Below are 12,930 nucleotides of genomic sequence, written 5' to 3' on the forward strand. Positions count from 1 at the left end.
AGAGAGAGAGAGAGAGAGAGAGAGAGAGAGAGAGAGAGAGAGAGAGAGAGAGAGAAACAGAACAGAAAGGGAGAGGGAGAGAGAGGGAGAGAAACCCCACAAAAGACAATGAAAGAAATGAAAGTGCCTCATCTGGCAAAAATACATGTAATAAATGTAATTTAAGCACTAATGACAAACAAAATTGAATTATCCAGAGGTTGATTTAGTCTGCCTATAGTTAATGTTGAATCAGTTGTCAGAAACATTTGATTCATTACTAAATTAGAGATGTTTCTGAAAAACAATTCACTAAGCACTACTGGATGCTTTTCTGAGAGCTTTGCAATCTCTGCAAGTACGTAACCTAGCTACATTAAGCGTGTTCCCAAGTAAGCAGCTCAGGGACAGAGTTTGTGCAGCAAGAACATCATGTACTAATAAGAAAGAAAGAATAGAGATAGTACAGACCACAGGTGCTTGCTTTCAGGATTATTGTTTTTAAATCGTCTGAAAAGGCTGCCTAGAATTACTTCTCATTACTTGCTCTGTTGAAAACCTCCAGAAATCTATCCAGCCTTAGAGTTTGACATCAGTGAAATAAAAGGGTACAGTATTTGTAGGAGTAAGAGTGCCACAAATTAAACATATTCACACGAAGCAGGGATCTTTAAATGTTCTTTATTTTATAGAGGCAATGATTTTTGCTAGATAGGTCCTTTCTGGCTTTATTTTTCCCTAATTACAATTCTGACACTTCATTTACATAGAGAAACCCTTATTCAAGCATTTGTGATGATATTTCATTATTGTTATTATTATTACATTCACCTGATTGTGGTGGAATAGTCACATGAGTGTCTTATGTACACTTCCCCTCCCACTGAATGTGAACTTTGTCATTCTGACACCTAGTATAATAGGCTGGATATATGTGATACTAAAGTATTCAGTAAAGTGACAAAAAAGAACAGTTCCTGTCATAAATAATAATAGTAGCAGTTATTATTGTGGTTGTAAATTTGAGATCCTGGGAACTAAACACAGGGCCTTGTACTTGCTAGAGAATTGTTTTATCACTGAGCTCCATCTGCAAGACCTATACTTACTTCTTTTGTCTAGAAAACATTTCATTAAGTTGTCTAGGTTAGCTTTGAACTCACTTTGTAACTGAGACAGTCCTTGTTATTGCAATCCTCCTGCATCAGTACCAGAGTAGCTGATATTAGAGGTCTGTTTCTTCAGGTGATGTTCATGAATTATGTTGAGAGAGTATTGATTGGTCAATGTTCATTGCTCAAGAATGGGGCAAGGTGGGAAGATGAACACTATAAAATAGGGCCCTTGTTGGTGTCATGTTGATTCATAGCATTGAATAATGTGGATAGGACAGCTGACTGATCATCTTATTTTCTTGTTGCTTAGGCATAATATTGGATTTGGTACATCAAAATGAAATGAGATATATATTATTTTAAAACCATAAATCTCGGATTGGAGTCCCATTGATGCCATTCACCTATTGAGTAATCATCATTGTGAATTTCCCAGATTCCTTAAGCCTAATATTTTATTGCTAAACTTTACATAACCTAACATTTTGGCTAAAGGACATAGGCATTGTTTTGATATTAATTATATTTCTAAGTGCCAATCAATTCTGCTAGAGGCATATGCATTTTTACTTGAACATTACAATAGTTTATTCATAATTTGTAAAATTAGACATAAAATAAAAGGATAAAAACATCTCAAATAATTATAGATTAATTAGGGCAACAAGTCAATATCCATGACTTAAGGTATTTTGTATGTACACATGCACGCACATACACAGTGAACAAAATGATGATATTTTTTCCCCAATTTTCGTGGGAGAGTTCACTAAAGCAAACACACTGAAGGTGTCAATGAGAATAATGGTGTTATTCTCACCTCTTCTAATGCCATTATTGTCTTTCTCTTCATTTTAAGCTAAGGCATCAATGTTTCATGTTGATTGAATTTTAACATAGAAATCACTCTCTTTGTTATACACAAATGACAAATGTGGATCCATTTGGGAGAAGGAAGAACTATAGCTTCATCTAGGCTTCTAGTAATTTTATCAAATAAACACCCCTACAGCTCAGAAATACTTCATTTCTGTTTTGTCTTTTTTTTTTCTTATTCAGAAGAAGGGGGCTTAGTGTAATTTTTTGATGTTTAAAATTATACCTTACCACACCTGATCGTGCCCCTGTTTTTTTCTTCTCCCCCTCTCCATTCTTCCTTGCAAGTCCTACCCACCATCTACCTCCCATGATTATTTTGTTCACTCTTTTAAGTAGAACTGAAGCATCCACACTTTGGTCTTCCTTCTTGAGCTTCATATCATCTGTATTCCAAGCTTTTTTTCCCTAATATCCACTTAACAGTGAGTACATATCATGTGTGTTCTTTTATGACTGTGTTACCTCACTCAGGATGATATTTCCTAGTTCCATCCATTTGCCTAAGAATTTCATGAAGTCGTTGATTTTAATGGCTGAGTGGTACTCCATTATGTAAATGTGCCACATTATTTTTTTATCCATTCCTCTGTGGAAGGACATCTGGGTACTTTCCAGCTTCTAGCTATTATAAATAAGGCTGCTATGAATATAGTGGAGCATATGTTCTTGTTATATGTTGGAGCGTCATTTGGGTATATGCCCAGGGTGGTATAGCTGGGTCCTCAGGTAGTACAGTGTATAATTTTCTGAGGAATGATCAGACTGAATTCCAGAGTGGTTGTACCAGCTTGCAATCCCACCGGCAGTGGAGGAGTGTTCCTCTTTCACAGCATCCTCACCAGCATCTGCTGTCACCTGAGTTTTTGATCTTAGCCATTCTAGATGGGGGAGATGTACAGAGGGTCCGGAAATTAACAGAGGTATGTAGCAATGGAGGATGGGGAACTGGGGGTAGCCAACAGAAAGTCTCAGACACCAGAAAAGCTAGAGGCTCCCAGGACCCAGCGGGGATGACATTAGATTAAATACCCAAAAGGAGGAGAACCTGTAGAGACTATATCCAGAGATCAGATCTCCTGAGCTTCCAGGGACTAAAGGACCAACCAGAGAATACACATTGAGGGACCCATGGCTCCAACTGCATATGTAGTAGAGGATGCCCTTATCTGGCATCAATGTGAAGGGAGGCCCTTGATCCTGTGAAGGCTCAATGCCCCAGTGTAGAGGAATGCTACAGCAGTGTGAACGGAGTGGGTGGGTAGTTGGAGGAGCACCCTTTTAGAGGCAGCAGGAGGGGTAAGGATGGGGGTTTTCAGAGGGGAAACTGGGAAGGGGGATAACATCTGAAAAGTAAATAAACAAAATAACCAATTAAAAAATACCTTACAGGACAATAACCAGATCTCGTTTTATTTAATAAATGCATTCCTTGAAAATTATGTAGAAAGCGCATTTTTAAAAATAGAATCATATTCCTCCATGCCTTTCTATCTATCTGAAATCTAACTCACTATACAATCCTTGCTCACATTGAACTCAGCAATTCTAGTACCTCTGTTCCATGAGATCTGAAATTATGTGCATGGCCTCTTCTGGTCTTACTTTTTGAGATCAACCTAAACAGATGGTTTTGACTTATAGATAACCATATACAAAGACAAATCATTATTTGTTTTTCCTCATTGTTTAAAACTTTACAAAGAAGTATTTAAAGTCATTTTCTGAAAAAAAAAAGACTAATTGTACTGTTTATGGATCATCATGTCATGCTAGACTGGAAATATGGCTTCCTGAAAATATGGAAATAAGGTAACATAAGGTTCCCTAAATACTTGATTAAAGATGATAGACTCTCAAATGTTTGATAGTGGTAAAGTACTTGTAACTTAAGGTTTTACTTCAGCAGTATTAAATATTTTCACACTGCTTTGTAAATAATTTCCAAAAACACTCTTGCAAACCTAGAATTTAATATCCATTAAACAGTACCTTCACTTTCTCCTTTCCCTTACCCTTGAATTCACCATTCTACTTTTTTTCCCTTTGTACCTCTTTGCTCTAGGCATTTTCTATCAGTGGAGTTACAAGGAATTCATCTTTATGTGGTTTGCTTTTTGACTGAAAAAAGTAAATGGGCACAGAACCTTCAAGATTCGACCATGCTTTATTATGTGACAAAATTTCTTTCCCTTCCAATGCAGAATGATTCATTGTACAAATGCAAAATTCTTTTTATCTACTCGTACTTAGCTAGAAACTAAGGCCCTTTCTATATAGACCATGACTAGTATAAATAATCCTGCTAACACCAAGAGTAGGTAAACAAATGGTATTTTCTGATTTGACTCATCTTGCATATATCCATAGTAATGAAGTACTGGTTTCTATGGAAATTTCAAGCATTGAGGAACTAGTATAATGTTTTCAATAGTAGCCACACCATTTCTTATTAGCTACCAATATGCTAACACTCCATAAATCTGCTTTCTGTTTTTTGATAGTAGCCATTATAAATGGTATAGGTATCCAAGGATGTATAAAACTTGTTTTTAATTATTTATACAGTATGAAATTATAAAATATTCTAGCTAGTATAACAACAAAACTTACCTTCAAGAATAGAAATCATCTAGAGTTTTATTTCTGACTTTTCAATTAGAAATGAAATATCCTTGATTAGGCAATTTTGATAATTAGAAACATTCAACTTCATCATCAATTATAATTACATTATTTATATTTTTAACCTTTGAAAGATGTTATAGTGAATTGAAATAATACTGTCTTTAGTGTCATCTGACATGTTGGAAGTTATGATAGTGCTTAAATCAAAGATTTTATTAAAATTAAAGCTATTTCTATTCATTTTCAGTAACACAAGATCAGTAATGTTATTCATTTTATTTATTTAAAATGTACATTAGCATCTAATTGTGTAAAATACTAAAATCACTGTTATCTAAGCATAAATGAATCATCTTTCTCATCTTCAATGCTAAAGCTGTTTAAAAAACTTGCATTAAAATTACCCTAGAGTGCTATAGAGATGGCACAATTAGTAAAGTATTCACCACACAAGAATGTAGATATGAGTTTGTGGATGTGTGTTTGCAAACCCACTCGGGTTCTAGGGAGGGGAAATGGGGAAAAGGGATGACATCTGAAATGGAAATAAATAAAATAGCCAAAACAAAAGGCAAAAAGAATAAAAAAAACTTTAAAAATAAAGAAAAGAAAATCAACTTTTTACAAAAGAAAGCATTTAACTGGAGACTTGTTTACAGTTTTAGTTAGTCCATTATCATTATGATGGGAAGGACAGGGATGATGGGAAGTAACTGAGAATTTTATATGCTGATCTGAAGGCAAGAGACAGAGAGAGAAAGAGAGAGAGAATGAGAGAGAGAATGAGAAAGAAACAGACAAAGATAGACAAAACAGAGACAGACAGAAATAGACAGGGACACAGAGACAAACAGAGACACAGGGAGACACAGACAGACAAACAGCCTTATGTGTGCTAATTAAATTTAAAAGCCCACTCTCAGTGACACACTTCTCCCAACAAGGCCATATCTACTCCAACAATTTGCATATCTCTCAATCAGTCTAACCATTTCAAACAATTCTAATAACTAAACTTTCAAATATATTCGCCTATGGAGTTATTCTCATTGAAACCACCATATTCAACTTCCTGCCCCTCATAGGCATGTAGCAATACTATAATGTAAACTGCATTAAGTCCAACATCATAATTTCTATAGTGCATCACAGCTTGCTGACAGGAGTCTGGTATAGCTGTCCCTTGAGAGGCTCTGCCAGAGCCTGACCAATACGGATGAGGATGCTTGCAGCCAACCACTGAAATGAGAGTGAGAACTCCAATGGAGGAGCTAGGGAAAGAACTGAAGGAGCTGAAGGGGTGTGCAACCCCATAGGAAGAACAACAATACCAAGCAGACCCTGCAGGACTCCCAGGGACTAAAGCACCAGCCAAAAAGTATACATGGAGGGACTCATGGCTCCAACTGCACATGTAGCAGAGGTTTGCCTTATCTGGCATCAGTGGGAGGGGAAGCTCCTTGGTCCTGTGGAGTCTTAGTGACCCAAAATAGGGGAATTCAAGGGCAGTGAGGCAGAGTGGGTAGGTGGGTAGGCAAGTGTCCTCATAAAAGCAAGAGGGATGGGAAAGGGGTTAGGGGGTTTGTGGAGGGGAAACTGGGAAAGAGGATAACATTTGAAATGTAAATAAAATAACCAATAAAAGAATAAAGTCCAGGTCTCTTCTTTGACTCAAGACAGTCTCATAACTATAAACCCCTGTAAAATCAAAACACACGTTGCTTATTTCCAACATACAATGACACGAAGCAAGAGCCTTTTCATTTTTAATACACTATCCTTCGCAGTTCCATAATTACTCAGTGAAATGTCATTTAGGTTTTAAGATGTAGCTTTAGGTAAAAGTTACATTGTTATTTTCTGCCACAACAGTAAACCCAGCTCCTATTGTGTAATGTCATTAAGTGGCTTACTCACAAAAGCAAATTGCAAGCATAGTTTATTATGTTCTATGTTAGATTTAATGATCACTTCACCACAGCATTTTTGAAACTATTTCACAAAAGAAATATTTAGTACACTCAATTATTGGAACTTTATCTCCAGGATTTATATGATTTTCGTTATTGAATGGAAGCATTGGTCCTTATCTATGTCACTTCTGCTTCCAAGAGTTTGAAAAAGTTGTAATTTCTGACATCTGATGTTAAAGAAGAAAAAAAGATTTAAGAAAATTACAAAGGTCATTTCTGAATTAGAAAAAAACTGAAGGCAAAATATGAGTGACTAATTATATATAGCAAACCTTAGATTTGAAATTATCTAAAATGCTTTCATTGGCTCTTACTTTGATTTTTATTTAGCTTATAGAAAATGGAAATACAAACTACTAAAGGTATATGAGTGAGATTTGACATAGAAAATGGTTATATACACAGTAGAACAATAAAAGTATAATATTAGATTCATTACCTTCATTACATTTAAGGAACTACCAAGAAAATGTAGATATCACAGAAAGAAGTAGGTTTTAAATAAAGGCCATTCGAAGGATAAATGGTATGATTAAATCTGAGTAAAAATTAATAAAATAATTCATCGAAGCATACGTTGGAGCATAAAGTATTAGTCAATTTCTCATATATCTAAATTATAATGAATTTGTTTAAACATTATAGCAATGAAAATATTTACTATGTTAAATCCTGTAAATCTAGCTAACTACTCATGCCTGAAGAGGTCATAGATCTTAAAGAAAAATCTACTGCTGACAATTTCCAATATAATTTTTTACTAATACTCTAAATGTGTATACTTATACACATGGATAAATGTAGCTTTCATAACTCATCAGAGACACTATTTTTACTTTTGCAGCAGACAGTCAGACTGTAACAGAGATTAACAACACTTCAACACATAGAAAGTATGTAACTATGGGTTGTCTAAGTCCAGTTGATGCAGCTGGAATGCAGTCCCTTGAGGCTTGAAATGAAACATACATCATGACAGCATCATTTGACATGCTATCACTGATATGGGAAGTTTCATAAGGTTCCATGACTAGATGAACGGATAAAATCAATTACTTTTGAGAGAAGGAAATGGACAATGTCTCTGATGTGTTATACAATCTCAAATGATCAGCACTAAACATGAATATACTAATTATACACTAATGTATATACTATTTATGAAATAATAAATTAGCATAGAGTATTTTGTGTGTGTGTTTGTTAGTGTTTTACACACACACTCATATATACACACACACATAAATATGTAACACTAAAACTTAAAGGAGAAGCCATCATAAATTTGAAAGGAAATAAGACAGCACTGGAGAATTTGGATCAGGTAGAAACAATATAAACACAATACTTATATGAAATTCTACAATAAATATAACATTTAATATAAAAAGATCATTTTTCAACAACCCACTGTGAATCATTGACTTTTCACAGCTATTCATTAATTTCATCTTTGTTATAACTTAAAATGTGAATAGAAACTATTTTCAAATAGCATAACAAAACCCAGTGCCCATGATGATGCTACTTAATAGCTACTGCTATATCTAATACAGCTGCGAACACAGTGAGTGAGTGTTCTTTGCTTTAGCATTGGTGAAGTATATAATATATGCTGTCTTGAGTTATTTCTTTGAAGTTTTACATTGCACTAAATGCTGTTTGTGTCTGTTTTCTTTGTCTTTTGTTAGTACTGAAGGTTGAACATTGACTAGGCAAGTAAGTACAGTGAGCTGTGTCTTCATCTCCTGGTTTGTATCTCTTTTGTAGTTGTCATAAGATTGTTATCCTTTTTTTTGTTAGTACTATTCTTTGCATGAAAAACTTTTAAGTAATAATTTTATTAATTCTCTTGAGATTTCAATTAATTTTGACCTTAATTACACTCTACCCCAATTCTACTCATATCAATCTTAGTTCTCTACACACTTAACTTTGAATTTTATCATTAATTTTCTCCCATTAAGTCCAATTTGTGTTACTCAACAAATTATAGGGAGGAGGACCTGTTTCATGTATGCTTGATCTACCAGAGGCCACACAAGTAAAGAAAACTACCTCTCCCTATCCCAAGAGCTATCAAATACCAATCTCATTCCTCAGTTAGTGAGAGGATTTGGCACTCACTCCTCCCCAACTTCATAATGCGATTGGTCTGGCTTGAACTTTTACAATAATACACCAAATTTTCTGTCTTCAAATAACCCTCACTTGGGTTTTATGCATTATAATTTCATGCACAGCATGATGGACTTTATTATCACTTAATTAGACTTTTAATAAATGTATTATTGAAAAATGTCAGTCTACAATATTTTGATTATTCTTTTTCTTTAATTCTTTCATACAATGCTTCTCAATTCCAATTTCCCTTTCCTCTATTCCACTAGTTCCCCTTTCTACCCATTCTATCCCCAGATCCACTCCTCCTCTTTTTACCCTCAGAAACAAGCAGCCCTCCAAGAAATATCAACCTAACAAGGCCCAGCAGGTTACAATAAGAATAAGCACCATCCCTCAAATCAAGGGTTAACAAGATATCCTAGTAGGAGGTAAAATATTCCAAGAGCAGATCAAAGAGTCAGAGACACACAACTCCCACTGTTAAGTATCCCACAAAATCCCTTAGCTAAACAACCACAACATATACGCAGAGTGCATTGTGAAGATGCACACTGCCTTCATGATTGCCACTTCAGTCTCCGTAAGCACCTATGATTCTTGCTTAGTTGATTGTGTGGGCATTGTTCTTCTGGTCTCCTTGAACACTCTAGCTTCTACAGTTCTCACCTAACTTCCTTGGAGTTCCACAAGTTCCAAGGGGAGGGGTCTGATAAAGACTTCCAACTTGGGCTCTTTCTTCACCTAAATTTTGGTTGTGTGTCTCTCTATCTGTTCCCATCATCTGAAGAAAGAAGCCTCTCTAATATTGGACTAAGAACCAATCAGTGAGTATAGGAGAATATCTAGAATACTGTTAGGAATCATTTCATGTTTTTTCTATCATACTTTTCTAGAATATCTAGCCTCTAGTTCCTGATTATCCAGGGAATATTCAACATGTGTTCCCATGTTTAACATGGACCTCAAACTAGACAACACATTGGTTTGACACTCTCATAAGTTCTGTGCTTCCATTTCTCCACCATATCTGACAGGCAGGATAGCTTTTAGGTCAATAGTTTGTGACTGGGTTGATATACTAGTCATAGCACTGGAAAATACCTGGTTACAGGAGATGAACTGTTGAGACACAATATCCCCTATTACTACGAGTCTTAGCTAGGGTTACACTCAGATTTCAGAGAGTTTCAGTTGTACTAGATTTCTAGTTTATCTCTGAGATGCCACACCAATTCCAGTTGTCTCTCTCAGTTTTTTTTGTTCTATCCTCTTCCCTCATGTGATTCCCCATGTTTCCAACCTCACCTGCCCAAGTCTATCCATGAAATCTGTTCTATTTCCACTTCCAAAGGGAGATATATGCATTCTACCACCAGCCCCTGCCACCTTGAATGTTCCACATTACTTAGTTCCTCTGGGTCTGTGGTTGAAGCACGATTTTTCTTTACTGTATAGCTAATATTCACTTATAAATGAGTATATACCATGTTGTTCTTTCTATGTCTGAGTTTAGACACCCATGATTTTTGCTTACTTCCATTTGCATACAAATTTCATGATGTCATTGTGTAGATGTACCACTTTGTCTCTATTCATTCTTTAGTTGAGGGACATCTAAGTTGTTTGCACTTTCTGGCTATTATGAAAAAAGCTGTTATATTTGAGCCAGTGTCCTTGTGGTAGGATGGGGTGTCCTGTAGGTAAACTACTCAGGAGTAGTATAGCTGGTTCTTGAGATAGATGGAGTCCCAGTTTGCAAGTTCCCAAGAAAGAACTTCAATTTTAATTTCCATAGTGGTTGTTCAAGTTTTCACTTCTACTGGCAATGAATGAATGTTCCTTTGCTCCATACCTTCTCCAGCATGACTTGTCACTGGTTATAGTTTTTGTTTCCTTGCTTGCCTTATTTTCTATTTGATCTTAGTCTTTCTGACAGTTGTAAGATGAAATCCCAAAGTAGTTTTTATTTGCCCTTACCTGATGGCTGAGAATTTTGAATATCTCTTTAAATATTTCTATTTGAGAACTCTGTTTAAATCTGTATGACATTTTCAATTGGATCACTGATGTCTAATTTCTGAGTTCTTATACATTTTGGATATTAGCTCTACATCTCATGTGAAGTTTGTTTTAAAAAAGGAAAAAAGAAAGAATACCATTCTACATATTCTGCAGGCAGCCATTTTGTCCTTTTCATGAGGTGTTCTTTGCCTTGCAGAAGATTTTTAGTTTCATGAGGCGCCATTAATTGTTAATCTTAATGCCTGTGCCAATACATTCAAGGCTATCCCTCACTGTCTCTTCTATCAGCTTTAATGTATCTTGTTTTATGTTTAGGTCTTTGATTTATTTGTATTTGAATTTTTCAGGGTAGTGGATATGGATTCATTTGCATTCTTCTACATACTGACATCCAGTTAGACTAGCAACATTTTTGGAAGTTTTTTTCCCTTTATATAAATTATGGCTATTTTATCAAAATTCAGGTGTCTTTAAGCATGTGGATTTATGTCTACGTCTTCAATTCTAAATTCCATTGATCAGGGTGACTTTTAAAAATGTAAATACCATGGAGATAATATTACTGGAAGTTCTTTAATTGCTCATGATACCTTTAGCTATACTGGAGTTTTGCTTTTCCATATGAATTTGAATATTATCCTTTCAAGATATATAAAGAATTGTGTGGTAATTTTGATAGGGATTGCAATGAAACTGTATATTGTTCTTGGTCGAATGACCATTTTGTACTATGTTGATTCTATGAATCCACAAGCATGGGAAATCTTTCTATTTTCTGATGTCTTTAATTTCTTTCTTCACATCCTTGAAGTTTTTGTCATAAAAATATTTTAGTTCACTAGATATTATACCAAATTATTTTATATTAATTGTGGCTATTATGAAGATTGTTGCTTCTGTTATTTTCTTCTCAGTCCCATTTGTCATTTGTATACAGCAGGGCTATTGTTTTTTTTTAATGTAGTTAATCTTATATCCAGCCACTTTACTAAGGGGTTTAATAGCTGTTAGAGATCCCTATTAGAATTTTGACGGTCATTTATATATAATATGTCATTTGAGAATTACAATATTTTGACTTCCTTCTTTCAAATTTGTATCCTTCTGGTCTCCTGGGGTATCTTATTGCTCTAGCTAGAATTTCAACAAGTGCTATATTAAATAGACATGGAGAGAGTAGGCAGCCTTGTAGTGCCCCTGATTTTAGTAGAATTGATTTGTGTTTCTCTCCATTTAATTTGATGGTAGCTATAGGCTTGGTGTAAATTGCCTTTATTATATTTAGATTTGTCACTTGTATCACTGATCTCTCCAGAGTTTCAATGATGAACGGGTGTTGGAATTTTTCAAACCCATTTTCGGCATCTAATGATTATTTAGGTTATTTTTCTTTCTTTCTTTTCATTCTTTTTCTTTCTTTCTTTGAATAGATTGCCTTAATATTAACTTTTGTATGTTGAACCATTCCTGCATCTCTAGGATAAGCCTACTTAGTCATAGTGGATGACATTTTTAATGTATTTTTTAAACAGATTTAAAGTATTTTAATAAGAACCTAGAACACCTAAGGAAAAACAAACAGGTATTAAAAATCTTCCAACAAAAAACATTCTAGAACCAGGTGGTTATAATGCTGAATTCTAGCAGAAATGCAAAGAAGAGTTAATATAGATATTCCTCAATTTTTTTCACACAATAAAAGCATTTTATGAAGCCACAGTGACCCTGATACCCAAACCACACAAAGACTCAAGGAAGAGAATTGCAGATGAATTTCCTTGATGAATATACATGGAAAAATTTGATTATTATTACTCCTGCTATTGGTTTACATTTTGGGATTTATATTTTGCTTCTTTACTAGCATATGTAGTTTGCAAATGGTGAAGATAATTTTGTAAATAGTAATTAGTATTTAAAAAATGCTCAACAAATTTTGAGGGACTGGCAAACCAATGACTGGCCCAGCTTAAGATCTATGCCATGAGAGCAAGCTATCCCTGACACTAATAATGATATTCTCTTATCCTTGTAAACAGGAGCCTAGGATAATTGTCATCAGAGAGGCTCCACTCTAAAACTGATGGAAACAGATGCAGCAACACACAGCCAAATATTAAGTAAATTTTGGAAAATCCTGTGGAAAAGGATGGTTGATATTCACGAGAGGGCTTCCCTTTTCTGAGGAGTAGGGGAGGAGGAGTGAAAGGAGG

This window comes from Grammomys surdaster, unplaced genomic scaffold (genome assembly GCF_004785775.1).
Source record: "Grammomys surdaster isolate TR1022 unplaced genomic scaffold, NIH_TR_1.0 60, whole genome shotgun sequence".
Classification (NCBI taxonomy): domain Eukaryota; kingdom Metazoa; phylum Chordata; class Mammalia; order Rodentia; family Muridae; genus Grammomys; species Grammomys surdaster.